Source organism: Passer montanus, unplaced genomic scaffold (genome assembly GCF_014805655.1).
Source record: "Passer montanus isolate IOZ18808 unplaced genomic scaffold, ASM1480565v1 scaffold22, whole genome shotgun sequence".
Classification (NCBI taxonomy): Eukaryota; Metazoa; Chordata; class Aves; order Passeriformes; family Passeridae; genus Passer; species Passer montanus.
Window position 1 is genome coordinate 11,354,117 of NW_024366815.1, and position 18,479 is coordinate 11,372,595.

General features: G+C 37.3%; 1 protein-coding gene across 9 annotated transcripts in view; it reads left to right on the plus strand.

Moving 5' to 3' along the window:
* ERBIN (erbb2 interacting protein) overlaps positions 1–18,479 on the plus strand; it is a 114,952-nt gene that overhangs the window by 24,634 nt on the left and 71,839 nt on the right. For all 9 annotated transcript variants that reach the window (XM_039709981.1, XM_039709977.1, XM_039709983.1 and 6 more), the window contains one exon: positions 16,927–16,983. The gene's annotated coding sequence lies outside the window, so the exon portion shown is untranslated. The remainder of the gene's footprint in view (positions 1–16,926; positions 16,984–18,479) is intronic.

Here is an 18,479-nt window from a genome sequence, read left to right on the forward strand (position 1 = left end):
TCTAATACAAATGCAACATACTGGAAATACTGCTCATAAAAGACTGATTAATAATTTTAAGAACATTTATTAAGAAAAAAGTTTGAAGGAGAAAAGAAAACGCTTATGGTTCATCTGCTTAGTGTTGCTCACCCATGGTAGAAAAAGTGATGTGTTTGATGGTTAAAATTGCTGCTTGCAGTTTGGGAAGGGCAGAGTGAAGAAAAAGGATAATTCTATTTTGATGAGAACTGAAAAAAAACCCCCAAACCACTTATCAATTGGTTTTCTCTGTGGCCACAGCAGAAGTAGCTTGCTATGGACTATCAAATTGCAATTACAGGATGACTAACTCCCTAAGTACAGGAAACTTAATTTTATGTGCAGGTGGTCTTGTACTTCTAAAACTAAAATGTTCATTTAAAAAGATGATGGATGCAGTATTTTTAGAAGTAATTATAAAAGGATTTGGAATCACACCTATTATTGAAAGAAGCCAAATAACCAGCAGTGTATTTAAAACCTTGTTTTTGATAAAGTATAAATGACTGTGAATTGACTTTGATTGTACATAATAAATATGAAGTTTAATCAGCAGCATTTATTTGTTCCTTTTTATAAGGATCACTTGGAAGCCATTCAGTGAAATCATCTGTATAGAAATTCCTTTTCTACTCAGTTTTGAAGGGAAATCAGTTAAAGGATGTTTTACTAGATGCTTAGAAAACATTGAATCTAAACCAGGCTAATATAGTAGTGAGAAGTGTGCATCTGTTAATTAAATGAAGGGGGAAAAAGCTATAGCAATGAATTGTGGATTTAGAAGCTTCGGAAAGTAAAGGATGAAGAGGGTCTGCTTAAGATATCTAGGAGGCTAATATTAGGACCACTAAAGTGAGTGAGAATGAGATTAAATATACCAAAATATACTTACTTTTAATAAATTTAACAGATATGTTGAATTTGCTTGGTAGAATAGGACACTTTTATAATTATGAAAGCTGACAAGAACTTGATAATCAACAGACAAATGGTTCACATTATGAATTTTTTGATCAGTTGGAAAATTGTTTGACTGTTATCCTGTAATTAGTTAGGTTCATTCTGGCTTTTTTGGTAGAGGATTAATATTTTCCCTAGAATATAATGTAAAACTCTTGTTTTACCCTTGTGTTCTCTTTCTCTACCCCTTGAACTAGTTGTCTAAGTGAGAAAGGAGCTCTGCTTATCTTTTGCATTTAACTGCTGCTGTTTGGGGGTACAAATCTGGTTCATTTGACTCTCTGAGGTTTGGCAGAGAAGCCCCTCTGGTCTTTTTGCTAATACCAAGCAATGTAAAATTCAACCAAGAGAATGTTCTTGCTCAGTTTAGATATTTATATGGTTTTTGCTTCAATCCTTCCTTACTTTTTTGTGCTGAAATGTAGACTTCAAGTAAAAAGTATTCCAGGGTTGTTCTGAATCTCTATTCACAGTTACAAATGTTGTAATTTATTCTGGAATAATACCTCCCCTCAAATCCAGAGGGAAAACTTTCTGAAAGTTTGGACCTTTTATAGTAGGTCTGTTTCATGTAGGGCCATGAAAATGATTGAAGGGCTAAGGTACCTCTTCTGTGAAGACAGGCTGAGAGAGCTGGGGTTCTTCAACCTGGAAAAGAGAGGGCTCCAGAGAAACCTTACAGCACCTTTCAGTATCTGGAGGGCACCTAAAGAAGGATGGAGGGGGACTTTTTGCAAGAGTGTGTGGTGATAGGACAAGGGGAGTGGCTTTAAACTGAAAGAGGGTAATTTTAAATGGGATATTAGAAATAAATTCTTTCCTGTGAGGATTGTGAGGTACTGAAACAGGTTGCCCAGAGGAGCTGGGAATGACCCATCCCAGACTAGATCAGGCTTTGAGCAACCTGATCTAGTGGAAAGTGCCTTTGCCTGTGGCAAAATGGTTGGAACTAATGATCTTTAAGGTCCCTTCCAGCACCAGCCATTCTATGATTCTGTAGCTGACTTAACTGGAGCACAAGGGGGAAAAAACTTACCTTCTTGCAGGTATCAAGATAATCAGTTGACTCCTGCCTCTCATGGTAGATCTGTGGGCTTATTCTTCTCCCTGAATAAAAAAATCGGGACTCAAAGTATTTCTTCTCTTGGTTTTATGTTTTTTTTATTAAACTTAATTTGTATTTTTGCTTACTATGATTTGGAACAGTAAAGAAACAGACCAGGTAGATATGTCTGCTTTAAATTCTCTTTTTAGAAAGCCTAAATGTTTGTACCAGCGTAGCTGTACTATTTGGTTGTTATGCATTTATTTGTATAGGTGTAACATATGTAGTGCATTTTCATTCAGGATGGGTAAAATCAATTATATTTCAAAGCATTATGATTACCCTTTGTGTAATCTAAAGGAGTTTCAGTAAACAAACTGGAATTGCCTCTCATGCTTCAACACAAGTGTAGGATAGACATCAGGTTGAGTGTCCTTCAGAACAGGTTAGGGTGACTTAGTTTAGTAGAGGAGCACATGATGTGCAGGATGGTGATGGTAAACGCTATTTAGTTTGATGAGCAGTAGTGTTTGCACAACAGCAGCCTGGTAGGTGTTGGGATTTTATTTATAAGCATTGTTGTGAAGGCAAGAAATGAGGAAAATACCAAGGAATACGCAATGAATACATTTTATATATCTATATGGGAATGCTGTTGAGAGTTGCTCTGAAAAATTGGTGAAACTAGGTGTCTTGGTTTGAAAAGACAGGTGTCTGCTAAGGAAGGCAGGAGTCTTCCTTGAAATGGAAAATGTGAACCCCCTCCCTCTAAATCATTATAATTTTGAAATTAAGGGACTCTCAGGCAAAGGTATGGGAAAAGGAATAACAGTTCTTTACTAGATAAACTAGTTATAAATGTAATTGTACAAACAAAACAAAAAAAACCTATTCTGACAGAATCAGAATACGACTTGGCACCCTGTGGGTCAGGGTGTTGGTAGCACTCCCATTAAATGGTGGCTGCAGTCTTCCTGCAGTGACAGGTGTGGTTCTGTTGGAGCAGTGGTCCTGTAGAAGGGTGGAGTTTTCCTCTGAAGGTCCTGTGGTGGTGTAGATGAGCTTAGTTTTCCTCTGGGAATCCAGTGGAGAAGACAGCTGCTCCTCTGGGAATCTAGTGGGAAAAGGCTGCTCTGGTGTTCCAAATCTCAGATTGTATCCAGGTAGGAATGCTTGGCTCCTCCCCCTGGGCGCAGTATCTCACAGTGGGGATGATGTAATTTTATCAGTCATGCAGTGACACTCAATAGCCCATGAACAGAAGATGTCTCTCTGGAGGAAGGATTGGTTGTGGGAGAGATATAGAAAACTGCCCAATTAGCAGAGGATAACTGCCCCACCTCTAACAAATGGGAAATAGAATACTTCCAGACTATATCTTACAACACAGGAGACTAAATAGATGGTGGTAGAAGCTAACTTTATTGATTGAGGAGTCTCCCTTTTAATTTTAAATGAGAAAATAGCTTGAAAAATAAGAGAATTAAACTGCTTATGTCTTCAAAGGAAAAGGGGCAAAATAGAAGTACTTAAACTAACAATACACTTAAGCAGCATCCTAGAAATTATTTTTGTAGTAGGTATAAGTTTGGGGGGTGGTTAAAGTTTTGTTTTGGGTGTTTGGGGACAGATGTGACTACAGGGATTCAAAGGATGAAGAAGCAAGCAGAGTTGTGGTTCAGAGTAATGGACATGGTACTGGTGATTTCCAGAAGTAAGCAAAGCATGTGATAAACTCGACCATCAGCAACAATGTTTTTATGTTTGGTTTTATATGGATTGAATGTAAGTAGATAATCGCCAACTGTGCTTATCTGGAACATTTTTTTAGATGGAAGCATGTCAGGGACACTAGTATTAGAAAGGCAGGGGAAGCAACTTGGGTTATGAAAAAAAGAAGAAACAGCAGAAGAGTGTGGAAGATTAGGCTGACCAACAGCAGAAGAAACCACAGTGGAAAGGTAAGGAAGCAAGGGAAGTGACTGTTTAGGGGCTCTCACCATTATTGAGTACTTTGTCACTGGAAGGATCACCTGTGGGCCTGTACTAGGTCTCTGAGAAATCTTGGACTGACAGGAGATATTAGCAATCCAACCCAGCTTTTCTTTTCCCTTTTTTATATTTTGATATTTCTCTTTTCTTTTTTCCATTTTATTCCCATACCTCTGGAAGAGTCAAATTTTTATTTAGGGTCAAGGCTCCTCATTTTCAAGCATGTGAACTGTAGTTTTCTTCACATGCATTTAAAGCAAACAGTAACCATAGGAGATAAAGATTTGGTATCTGTAGGGTGTGATTACCCAGGCATTTTTACATCTAGCAAGATTTAAGTTTAAGTCTCATTAGTCTTAAACTAATGAGTAGGTGTTAGATAAATTGGTTAAGCTCTGTCTCTCAGTATTTGCTATTCCAGATATAGATGCTGGTCTGCTAGTCTAATCAAAGCAGTTGAAAATGTGTGTTTCTTTTTAAATGAGGTGCTAATAACACTACTGCTGTCTAACTCCTGATGCTCATTCTGGTCTCTGTTTTTATGTGCCATACTGTTAATGATTGTTCTCTGCCCAGTCTCATACTATTTGTTAACACCAGAAAAGATAAATTTCATGTGAATTATTTTTTGGATTTCTGTAATTTTATGGGAAAACTGGACTGTGTGCATTGTTGTGGAGCACATGCATGAAAACTGTTCAGTCATTTGGTCCCTCATTGCAAGTCTGTCTAAGTTCTAAACCCTTAATAGTATTAAAATGCAAGCTGGTACCTAGAATGAAATGAGTCCATTAATCGCACTATTGATCTTCAGTACTGAGGTTTTTTCCATAGTAGGGAATATTCTAGTGCTTTTTCAACTGCTATCAGAGCTGACTGGCATGTTAGGAATCAACCTGTTGGAAAGGGTTGATTTTATTCTCTTTTTTAGTAACTGTATCTTATTGCTAGGCAGACTATTGCACAGAGGTGTCATCTAACAGTTTTTCTCCTAGAAATTAGAATCCAGTAATCTGCAAATAAATGGGTGACTTGCTTTATTGCTAGAAAGCTTTAAATACAGATTTAATTGGTTTGCCTAGATCTCGTACTAGCTTGTTGAAGATCTGGAAGATCCAGAAAAAAGATTAATTTTAGATTAATGTTAGGTTGTTTTTAAAGCTCATATCTGATTGTTTTTGTCTTTACTCAGAACTGAGGATGGACCAGTATCTAGAAGCCAGAAACCCATAAGGACCTCCATTGTTTGGCTATCAGATCTAATAGTGCATTTCACTTATTACTGGAAGACCTTTTGAACTGGAATGGGCAACTACAACAAAAAGGATTTTGGAAGATGTATGGATATTATCTTCTATGCATTTTAGGGCATGCATTTTGGTAGTGCTTCTATCAGTATATGATACTGCAGACTACACACAAATAGCTATTTCTGTGTGTGATGCTGTGTTGGTTTAAATTAAACTTAATAAAAAAAGGTTAGGAACTGAGACAAAACAACCCTCACTGCAATCTCATTATTGGAGGGAATATAACAAGCTCATATCCTGCTTCTTTCCAGAGACTGCTGTCCACACATGATTTTTAAGTAACAATTATGGGTTTGTTTTTTTTCAGATTGAGAAGCTATGTCTGCATTGGTTACTTCAAGTTCAATCAGCAGAGGTTTTTTTTTTAAGACAGGAACAACTAGGACTATTTTCCAATCAATTAAATTCAGCATATTAATTTCCTCAAATTATATTGAGAGCTGGAGATTAATTACCTTGCAGCTGTGCAATTTCAAACAACAGAATTTTTTTATTACCTTAATGAGCTGTTTGTCTTTTAGTTCAGGTAGCTTATGGGCCTTGATTGTTTTGTGTGTTAGAGGAGGATTGTTATCCTGTTACATAGCAAAAATCCAGGGGGATTCTGTAGCTTGTTTTCGTCTGTGAAACAAATCACCTATAACAGTATTTGCAGAATATAAATTAGCTGTGACAAAGGGGTTGGGCAGCTTTAAATTATATGATAAAAAGTTACAATTGTGTGCCATCATTTGTTCTCAGGCAGGTAGTGAGATCTGACAGCAAGCCAAGGCTTAGTGTTTAGAAATTGGCTCAAACTATGAGATTAGGCAGTAGCATTAGTCTTTTCAAGAGTAATGTGATAATGTCACGGAGTTACAGATCAGACCTCAGTGACAGATGGTGCATGCCTGTGTGAGGTGTAGTAGGGTAAAAATACTTACTGGTTTGATGTTTTATATGTTTAGTCATAATCGGTAGCAGTTGTAGTTGGTTAAAAATTTAATATCAATTCAAACAGGAAACACCAGCTTCCAGGAAGACACCTGTTCAATTGTCCAGAGCTTACAAAAAAGTTTTGATACTGGACATTTGCCTTTAGGATATATCCTTAATTCAGATCAGTGTTTTTAAAAATTCATATTTCTGAATATTCATTGTTGCTGCTCCACTGTATAATTTCTGCTTTCAATATAGAAATATATTATTTCTCCTGGTGTCTTTGTTACTGTTTATAGACAACACTGACTTTCAAGTTGGCTTGAGCAATAATTGACAGTTGAAGCTGTAAAAAGTATCTGATTTTTTTTTTTTTCAATTTAAACCCACTCAGAAAAGCAATAACACACAAATATTTTTGTTTCATTTCACATGTTAAGAGCATAGCTGAAGTTAATTTCCTCAGTGGCTATGAATATTTAGAAATTTTGCAAGCATGTTGTCAGATTGCTGATTGTATTTGTAATCAAACTGGCCAGTGATGTCTTCCTAATTCAATTTGGTAAAGCAGTGAGGAACAAAATAAATGCAGAAGGAAGTAAAAGGTTCATAATAGCAATTCTTAATTGGAAAGTTATGCCTCTACACATGTGGGGGGGAAATGACTTCTAAAAATAGCTTTAAGTGTTGCTTGTCTAGCCCTGCTCACCTCTGCCCTGAAAGGAAAGAGAACTCAGGAATTTACATACCCTAACAATGACTTGGCTGGTAGTGTGAGATCTATAATTAAGTATACAATTATATACAACAGCAACTGTTTGCTGTTAGTTTCTTCTCTTTTTGAGACAATTTAAATATGAAATTTCCATTATTATATAAAATTATGTTTTTGATTAATGTGAAATGTAAAAGATTCATCCAATTCCGAATTTCAATTTCATAATATATTAAGACAACTTAGGTCTTATTACTTCTAAGAATTCATTATTTTATGCATAATTAGATAATTTCTAGTATAAAGCCTCAGCTATTTAACGATTCAAACTGTGTTGTAGTACCTCCTGGACCAACCAGTAGCCATGAAAGGCCACAAGCACAAGATGAATTCAAACATTTGATGCCACAAACATTCTCAGAATTGGTAAAATTTGTAGTCTGAATTCTGTCATGACCATCTGTATTTTATTGGTTTGAAACAGCTCTGGGGTTTGGTTTTGTGCGTAAGCTCTGTCATAACTGGCAGAGTATCCGCCTGATACAGGAGGTGTGTCAAATGGCTCACTGCCTAGATGTTAAATGGAGAGAAATATATAGTAAGACCATCTTTATTGGTCTTACTATTGGGGTGTAAGCAATAGGTGGTTCATTTGCAGTACTGGAAACCTATATTCAAAATGTTGTCCAAGAGGACTTGAACCTTAGGTAGATTGTCTTTCAGGACAAGAATACACTGTGACCATCTTGGGTTCATTCAGATGGAGGACTTGTACTAGGATTTATTTGTTTAAGTTTCACATGTTTTTGGAGAATTGAGTATACAGGTTTTTATTCCCTGTGTTTTCTCTCATGCTTGCATGCACTTGCTATAGTGTATCTAGATCACTTCTTTTTTCCTCATATTAAGTAGCTATCATGTCATCTGTTAGTGAGCCATCTACTTGAGGCAATATTTAGTCAAGTGCTGTTTGCACACAGAAGTGTGGGTGTTGGCTGCCACCAGCATTTCATGCATGCCCATGGTCTCTATAAGACTCGGTGCCATATTTCTGAAGTACTGCACAAACAAAATTAGATTTGTCCCTTCCTGAAGTATTTCAATATCTAATAAAAGATATGGGTGTGATGAAGTGGGGAAGAAAAAAGGGTTTATCTGATGAATGGCAGTAGGCAAAAAGAAATTAGGATCATGATAATAGCATAATACAAGTGAACCATATACTTAATTTTGATCAAGTATGACTTTATGGAAACAGTGGTATACATTCTGGTGTTGTTTAGTGTGTATATATGATTAAGTTATAAATATTACTACTGATTCAATAGGTATATTCTGTTCGATGTATTCTTATTCTCTTAGTCATTTGTTTTCCAAATTTTCCATGTTTCTCATCTTTCCCCTTATCAGTCTCTCTTGTTCTGCAGCTGAGTTTTGACCACATTTACTGTGGCTAACAACAACAGGACTGAAAAAGCTTTGACCTTTTGGAGTGTTCACTGTCTGGGATCCATGTGCTGATGGGAAACTAAAGAATGAAGGGCCACATAGGAGCATAGGGTGAGGGCACCAGATCTAAATAGTTTTCTCTTGGGTTTGCAGTCTCTCTTGTTAGACTGAGTGCTTGTGTCACATTGCGGTGCTAATTGGCCTTCTGATGTCACATAGATATGTTCAGTTCTCGCAAAAGTTAATGTCAGTTCTGTAGTAGCAGTGGAAATCTCTGAAATGGCTGAAGCTTGTGTGAAAGTCGTAGCTTAAAAAAATTTCTTTTTAAAATTCCTATATTAAATCAAGTTGGATTCTTTCTGTTATCACTATCAACAGAACTTCTTCAGGGTTAACTGGACTTCATTGTGTAGCTTGGCACAGCTGCTCACTTTTAGTCGCTGAGCTAGCGCACTGTCACTTTTACAAAAATGGTTTGGTAAAGAATTGTGATGCTGCACAGGGTACAGATTGTTGCTATTCTGAAATATGTTGGTTTTGTTCCCAAGAGTGATCTGTGTGGCCAAGATAAGTGGTCTACAAAATCACCTCTGGTAGTTTTCTGTTGTGCATGGTTGTTTGGTTTTTTTTTGTGGCTTCTTTTTTTTTTTTTTTTTGTGTTATTTTTTATTCAGTTCAGCTACTGCTATATTGTATACTTCAAAGAGAAGAATCAAGTTGTTATTAAGGGATCACTAAACCTTTGTGTTATGACAGGTGTATGTTAAATGAAAATATTGTTTAAGGACACTGTGAATAGCGATGTTTTAAAGCCTTCCTAAAATTCTTAACTTTTAGCATTAAGTTGGGAGTAGAAAACCAGTGTTGTTTGTGTTTTCTATGTTTTCATTTCTATCTTGGTTTCTGGTTACTTGAGCTAATGTGATGTCATCAAGTAACAGAAACAGTATACATTAGTAATGCCTTAAGCAGAATGATTAGGAACAGCATAGAGTAACAGTTTAATTCCCCTCACATTTACCCTTCTGGAAAGCAACCTTCGCTTATAGATTTTAATAAATTACAAGTCTGTGAAAACCAACCCTACTTTTCTGTAAAGTAGAATGTATTGATATAAGCTGTCTTTGTTCTGCAAAGAGATTTACATGATACCTTTTTTTAAATGTGAGCTGCAACATTTTACATTATGCATTCATATATGATTGAATCAATATGTGATTATTCAGTTGCTTTAATAAGACTTGGAAAATGACTACCTAAGATAGTAATTACATTGAGTAGACAATTTTGCAAGAGTGGAGACGCAGAACCTTGTACCACTGCGGTTAACAAAAACCACTAAGTCTCAGCTTTCTCCTCTGGAAATGTTTCCAAATAATCCAACTGATCTGCTTCCTTTTTTATGAAGGCATTGTAAGGCATTGACCTTAACTCAAAAGTAGCATTTGGCTTTGTAGCATGTAATGTTGATTTGCTCTGATGTGGTAGGCTGGGTGGTAGGTTGGACCATATGATCTGGTAAGGTGCCTAAGAACCTCCATCATTCTGCAGTTTTCAGTGTTTGGGAAAGAAAGTAAAATAGTGCTATATCTTACTGCTCCTCTGGAGAATAATCTGGTTTAAAGGCAATTACAAGTCACAATGTGATTCTTACCTGCAACGGCTGTTCTGAGGGTGTTGTAGATCTAACTGGTTTTGTTTAATAATAACATGGTACTTTGTTCTTTATATACTGAATAACTTTTCAGAGCATATGAGCTGAGGCTTATGCTTTGGGAAACAGGCATCTTGATTCGTAAATGATTTTTTGCAGTTTGATGAGATCCAAAACTTCTCCCATCTGGTGCATATGCATTATAGTGGTTTTTCACTGATGAGATCAAATGCCAACATATTGGTCATTTCTGTACTGTTATAAAAGGGAGTTCTGAACACCAGATTTTCCTAGGTCTGTTTGTTTTATTGCAAAACCACAATTTGCACTCAGAATACTTAGATAAGGTTTTTGTAGCTATATCCACAGAGGTGGAAATGTTGCCTTTAAAAAAATGAGGACGCAGGTGCAGTCTTCATTTATGCCTTGGAGATCCTTTTTTGACCAGCTTTCCCAAGGAAAAGTGGTCAACCACAAAATCCAGCAGCTCTGATTTATTTGTGTGTTCACAGGTATGAATGTGTTTCCTTAACTGTCTTGTGCAAAAGTGCCATTGTGATATGGAAAATAACAAAATTTTACTTTATTGCACTCTGGGCAGTCCATGAAGTTTTAAGATAATTAAAAAGACCTCTAATAGAACTGCAGATGATCTGGCAGAATAGTGAAACTATTAAGATATAAGTCATATAGCAAGTTAGGCAGTCCAGGGACCTGTCATAATGCCTTTTGCATTCCCTATGTTGGTAAGCATATCCTTAGCCCTTGGCAGAACACTTTTGAACTGCATGTCCCCTGCAGTACACCAGCAGGTTATTTTGGGGCATTCTGGAAGCAAATGTGAACCTTTGTGTCCCTCCTTAGAATGTGCTATCAGCTGTCCTCTTCTTGCATTAAAGGATTCTGGTTGTCAGCAGCTCTGACAGCATTGGTACTAGGAGGTAACAAATCCTCAAGTAGGTCAGTGTCATGCTGCTTGAGGTAATGTTTTGTTATTAACATCTTAGACTTGACCACTTCAAATCAATAAAAAGATAGTTCTGCTCCCTGAAACTTGCTAGATTTCTGTCAATGAGACAGTTCCATGTTCTTTGCTTCACTCTAAATGTCTGTCTTTGTTTCAGATACTGAAACAACAAGAAACAGTGGGACAGGATGACAGCATCTGCTTCCAGGAAAAGCAAGATGTTTTTGGGGGTGTTCTCTGGATCCTTTGTGTCTGCTTGGTCCTTCTCTCTTATCCTTCCTTGTTCCCCAGTCGGGAATCTGAGATGGACTAAGCAGTCTGTGGTCTACAGGCCTTTCTACTTTGTGCAAAATATGTTTAATTTTAAAAGATACACTGTCTAGAGATAAATATTTTCTCAGCTGTGTTTAACTTTTGTTTCCTCAATCAAAATCATATGTTTTGTTTGTTCAAGCTAGCTCAGTGTAAGGCACACATTTCCCTCCAATGTGGCAGGTTGTGAATTAGAATCTTGCAAGTAAACACTGACAGTAAAACTTATTTATTATTGAATATGAAATGATTATGCTAATTTTCATGTACTCCCCTGACAGCTTAAAAAAAATAAAATCTGGTTATTGGTATCCTTTGGCAGGCAAAGTCTTCTTGTACAGTGATACCAATGGTGAATACAGTTGCTCTTTCTCAGTCATTGGAATGCCTCATCTTCCTCATCCCCATTCCAAAGGGAAAAAAAACAGCTGATCTTGCCCTAAAATTGTTCTTGGTTTACTAGACTGATTTTAGTGGTTCAGTGTGGGATCTCTTTCTGCTTAATATGTGTCTCTGGTATGGATGATTTTGATCAGTCTAAAGTCTTTTTAGCTAAATATACTTTCTTGCTGAATATTAATGGATGTTTAAGGACAAGCACAGGTAATCTGGATTCTGTAATACTCTCCCGGAGATATTTAAATAAATATTTTACTGGTTTTACTGTTTTCAGTATTTAGAATGGAGGATAGTTATCTAGGGGTAGAGGCTGCCTGAAATGTCTCTGAAGCAGGAAGTTAAGATACCTATTTCCAACCTTTCCTGAAATGAAGAGCATGTTGTGGTTTACCCACTCTCTCTTGCTCTCTCTTTTGTTTTGTTATTGTTTTGGTTATTATCATGGTTGTTTGTTTTTTTGTTTTGGGGGGTTTGTTTGTTGGTTTGGTTTGTTTTTTGTTTTTGTTTCCTTAAACAGTTTGGAGGAAGTAAAAACTGCTTGGGCCTCATTCACTGTACTGAAGTATAACCTTACATCCTGATCTGTTGTGTGAAAGTTTGCTACATGTTCTGGGTACATCACTATTCTTTCCAAGCTGACCTCCAAAACGAATTAAAAGAATTCTGAGGATTTGAGGAGAACTGTAGCCCCATTGTAGAAGGCAGCCACATTTGTCAGACATGACTTCCCCTTACTGAAGACATACTGGATGTCACAAATCACTTCCTTGTTTTCTGTGTGCCTTAACAAAGTTTTCAGGAGGGTCTCCTCATTATGAGCGGTGAGGTGAGACCTAACTGACTTGTAAATTCTATGGGTTTTTATTTTCCTTTTAAAAATTTGTGGTTATGTGTCCTCTTTCCAGTCATTACAACTTCTACAACTTCTCAAGTATGATAGGTAGTGGTTTATCTACTTCTTTTGTCAATTCTTTCAGGGTCTATGGATGTACTTTATCAGTTCCCATGGACTTGTGACCTTCCATGTTCACTTACATGGTCAAAAACCAGATCTTCTTCTACAGCACATAGTTAGATCTTGATTCTTCCAGTCCCTTTCTTAGTCTTCTGCAGTTCTGGTGAGGTGGCTGGAGAACTTCCAGGTGAAAACTGAGACAAAAAAGTAATTGAATGCTTTGTTCTTCTCCATGTCCCAGGTAATCAGTTCTTATTTTCTTTGAAGGAGAGCCACATTTTCATAGTCTTTGTTCTATCACCCATGTGCCTATAGAAATAATAGAGATCATCTTCCTTGTGAAAGGAAGGAACCTTAAAGATCATCAAGTTCACACCCTCCTTTTCTGGACACTCCCAAGGATGGGGCATCCAGAACTTCTCTGGGCAGTCTGTTGCAGTGCTTCATCACCCTTATGGTAAAGAATTTCGTGTACTGGGCATGGTACTCCTGGTGGGGAACGCTCCAAGGGCAGAGGAGAGGGGCAGAATCACCTCCTTCGGTGATACAGACCAGGATACCGTTGCCTTTGTGGGCTGTGAGCACATACTGTTCAGCTTTTTCTCTAGGAGAACCCTAAAGTGCTTCTTGACAGGGCTGCTCTCAGTGAGTTTGCCTGCCAGTCTGTTTAAGTGCGGGATTGCCCCGTCCCAAGTGCAGGACCTTGCATTTGGCCTCGTTGAACTTTGAGATTCTCGTGGATCTGCTTCTGAAGTTTGTCCAATTCCTTCTGTATGACAAAGAAGCCATCTTGTGGAAGCTTTTCTAGTTGCCCATGATGGCCCTGGTCATATTTAATTTTACCGGTGCTTTAGTTTTCCTAACCTGATCTCTGGCAGCTCAGACAGTCTTTCACAATTTTTATTAGGCTGTCTTCCTTGTTTTCACCCACTGTAGGCTAAAACCAGTGGAAATTAAAGTTGGAAATTAAATACTTAGTGAATTGAGAAGTACTTGCCCACTTAGTTGTGAGCAACAACCCCTGGAGTGCAGTGATTGGAATGGCTGCTCTGGGTCAGACTGGCAGTCCAGCTGGCAAACATTTCCAGTAGTATTTGGGTTTTAATTAAGAAAGAGTACAAACAGGATGGATACAAAAAATAGTTCCCCCAAATATACTCTCTCCATAAAACTGAGTGCTAAAGTTTTTCGAGACTCAGTCTGATGTGATTGATATAATTTGCTAGAGTATGGTTAAATAAGATTTCATTAGGTATTTTTACCTTGAGGGTAAGTAACCACTAGTTGTCTAAAGCACCTGTTACCACTTCCGCAAAACAACCAAAAAAAGTGTTGAACTGAACTAGCTGAGGTCTTTGTGATGTTACACCCTTAGGAGAAGGGAGCACCTGAGATTTGTAGGTACTCATTGGTTGAAAGGAATGAGAAGTCAGATGATCCACAAAAGGTTATGAAGTTTTATTAGTAAATTGCACACTTGACTTGGAAATTGGTATGTTAGTACACTGGCCTCTTATATAAGCACACATGACCCTGGATTTTAGATAAAGGGGTAGGGTGTAAGGGAAGAGAGAGAGATGAACTAAAAAGGGAGAGAAAGGAAGGAAAGAAGGAAAGAGATTACCAGTCCTGGCTGTAGCATCAGTTCAGCTGATGGCATGTCCTGGGGCCACTTCCTGGGTTTAGATCAGGGTACCTATTAGTAGATAAGCTTTCCCTGCCCTGGGAATGTCACACTATGTAAATTACTTACTACTCACAGTCCATTCTTCCAGGTCCTTGTGGAAATGGGTCAGAGGGCTTTGGGGGTCTTTGGTGGTCTTGTTCCCCCCATGCAGTCCTTTCCTGCTTCTCCACCTTATTTCTCTGTTTGTGCTGTACTGAGCTGTGCTTATCTCCAGGAGGTAGATCAAAGACCTTTGTCCCAGAAAAGTGCTGTCCTACCTCCGTATGGCCCCTTGTCCAGTCACATCTTGTTCTTTCTCACAGTATGTTATTGCCAGCAGTCCTTGGCTGGTGCCACAGCCACCCTGCTACTGGTGTTTGAGACAAATGCATTAGCCCCGTGTCTCTAGATTTCTGCAGTTCTGGTGCATGGTTACTTTGAGCTCCTCCAAATATCCCAGTTTATTTTCTTAGAGAGGTTGTTTCATGCAAACTGTGTGGTGATAGGAGGTTTCTGCTATTGGACACTCATTGGTGCTTACAGCTGTAGTTACAGCACATCATGAGCTGTTGTCTTTTGATTGAAGCTTAAGGTTATGTGACTCAGTGTCACAGTTTCAAGTGACATTACATTTGCACTGAGTTCATTGCTTTTGTTTGATTTTGCAACTGATTCAGAGACTCGTGTACCGCTAAATCTCTATAAAGCAGCATGACGTGAAATATCCAGGTAGCCTTATGTATTCTTCCCCTCATGCACACACTTGCTGTATTATTGCCTCTGGATGTTTGAGGTTGGATGAGTTCCTTCTGCTTGGGTTGGAAGTCTGCAAACAGTTCAAATGGTAATGACTGCCTACCACTGGATTTTACTCTTTTACGCATTTCAACAGACGCAGCCAAACAGGTGTCAGGAAATGATGCAAGAGTAATCTCTTTTTGTTTATTGTTTTTGTGATGATTGTAAGGCTAGCTATTTCTTTGATAATTTTTCTACTGTGAATGCTTTGCCTGCAGACTCTTGACCTTAAGTTTTTATCTGTCAGAGGCACAATCACCTGACTGTCTCTTTGTCAGATCCAGCTCTGCACTGTTGTGTTCTCTGGATGAATTCTGCTTATCCTAGCAGAACTATTGCAGACCTGCATTTCTTCTGTTTGGGAGTTTGTGTACAGTGCCTCTGAAATAGCTTTTGTAAAGATCACAGTTTTTGCAGTAGGAGCAAATTGGTGTGGGAAAGAAAAGAAGTATGCAGCCATGGCAATTTGACTTCCTCTTCTAAGAGCCCAAGTTTCTGGTTTGGTCATTGATGTCTTTCTTGATCTTTTTAATTGTCTTGAGTTCTACTCTGCATTTCTGAGGCTGGCTAAACTAATAGAATTTTTTTTTCAGTAGGGAGCTTGAAAGACTTCTGGCTTTAATATTAATTTACCCCTTGCTGTTTGCATGTCTTCGATGCCCTTCTACTGAAAATAAATGTATAGATGTGTGCAGTGTAGTGATTGGAGTTCATTTGGTATGAATGCAGAAGCTGACACCAGTGACTCCTAAATGAGGAATAGGACATATGCTATGCAAAATTTGATTGTAGTGCAGTCCTGCTGTGGCAGTACTGACTTCTGTGGGAGTTCATTGTTTTGTTTCTTACCCCAAAACAAGGAACTTGCTATTCTCCTGAAAAAAGTTCATTTTAAATCTCCTCCAGAATCTATTTATTTATTTTATGGTGGCCTAATTCTGCTTTTATTGGAAAGAAATTAAATATAGTCCCATTTATAGGCAAATCCTTTGAATGGAGCTACTACCTGGGATCCTCAAATTCTTTTCTAGATACTGAGAATTTGGCAAATTATACTCTGCTTGACTTAGCTTCTTATCTGCTCTACATAACTTTGTGTTTGGTTAGATGATCTGTCTGACTACAGTTGACATTTAATCCCTCTGAAGATATGTTCTACTTCTGCCTTTGTTGGAGGCCAAATTAATCCTTCCCATCACTCCAGCCAACTATTTTTGTGTGTGTTCAGTCAAAAACACTGGATGCTTTCATTTGTTTTTAATTGTTCTACGTCAGTGAAGTTAGCATCAGAGATCTGTTATGCCTTATGTTGCAACTTTCTCAAAAACTCCTAAAGTTAACAGAGCAAAAATGTACTCTTTTCATCTTTAGTTAATTTTTGATGTATTTTTTCTTGGAATTCTTCAGAACTGTGTGCAAGAGAAATCTGTATGATACTTAATATTTTAATATAGTAACTATAAAAAGAGTAAAAATGAAACAACTGCAGACAGAGTGCTTTAAAATAAAAACAGGGTAAAGAGAAATGTTTTGTACACAAAAGAATAATCTCCTTTAAAAGAATGTATGCAGTTTTGCTGTCTTGGAAGTCTTTCAAGTACTCTGAAGTATTCAAGCTGTTGTTCATATACATGTAAAGCTTTTCTTTTAATAAAACCGAAATTATGAAAGCAAAAAAAAGTCTGATACATTACAATAAAATACTACTTTGTTCTTATCTAGTAGTGATAGGGTTTACTAAAATTTGCCCCTTTGTCTTAAACAGAATGTTGACTTTGAAAGCTCAGGGAAGAAGCAGCAGGGAGAAGAAAGTAACACAGTGGTGAGTACATTATTTTTCTTTCATCTGGACCAACTGCCTCATGTGTTAAAATAGAAATACTCTTATTTATTCATATTTTATTATAGTTGTCTTCAAAGCACTTGAGTTTTATTCTGCATCACATCTCATATAACTTCGAAAGCTGGTATTTTTAGCTCTGAATATCTGTTGAAGTCCCAAGTAAATTATATTTATTTACATGTATTTGTGTGCATATATAGAAAGGGAAATATATGAAAAAGGAAAATAATCCTTTTTTAAAGCTCAGTGCTCATTAAGTGTTTTGGCTTGAGAACTTTAGAATACTGAGCTTTGTAATTTTTTTTTTTAGTCCTTAAAAATGATAAGTGTATTTATTTGGAAAACTTGGATAAAAGGTACTTGAAAAAATGCTAGAAATGTTTGTTGAGCCTCCTACTGTCCTTTTTGGTTTGCTGCTCTAAAACCTAGACATACATCACATCATATACTTTGTCTCTTACTGGTGTGTTGACATTTTTTAGCTAGAGAGCGTATATAAAAATGTGAAAATTGTTAACAAGACAAAGTTTGATTTGCTTTCAAAGCTCTATGGAAAAGCAACACATGTTCAGAATCAGCTTTTTTCTTTTTTAAATTATGCCAATGCAGATGGTACTAACATGCTCTTGCCTCATAGTGTAAGGATTTGTAGAGGCAAGTATTTTCTATGAATAAAAAGAGTACCCAATAGAGTATTTAGTCATCAGAAGGTATATATGAATTCCTGTAGAGGAACTGTTACTGCCTTGTCCCCCTCCTGCCCCAGAAAAAAAAAACCCCAACAACATATGACAGCAGCTTCCATCTGCTCTGATTTTATTAATAGCACTGCTCAGATTGTGGAAATGCTAATAAATATTGACTCCTCAATTACTTTAATTTTGAGACTATAGAATACTGCTTCAAAGCATAAAAATCTTCTGCATATTTTAATCTGGCATTTCTATAAACAGAATATGCTTAAGTAGATAGAAGCATGTGCACATGCTTATGTTTTCTAACCTTTTGTGTAGCCCACAATGCTTGCTGTAAGCTTTGTGTGCTTTGGCATTCTCCACTGAGCTAATAATCCATGCTGGTGCTACACTGCCTCAGCTGTGCTTGCTGCACCATAAGGTTTGTTGCTTCTTAGGGGCAAATAACTAGCACTGCCTCTTGCCTACACTTCCACTGTGCTCGTTCGTCTCTTTTGACTGTGGTGGTATAACCAGAGGAATTAAGACAGTATCTCCTTCTGCTGGAATAAATGTTGACTGTATGCAGAAAAATATTTTCTCATACAGTAGTAATCCCTCAAAAAACTAAACCTGAAGCATAAGCTGTTTATTATGGTTTTTTAGCTCTGCCAGAAGCTTGCCATCTTTTAGTCTGGTTGCTTTGTGTACTTAATTTTCATTGTTTTCTTTGTATAAAAAATCAGGAATTTGTTTCCATGGATCTTTTTCACAGTAGCTGTGAAAGAAGATGAGGTTATT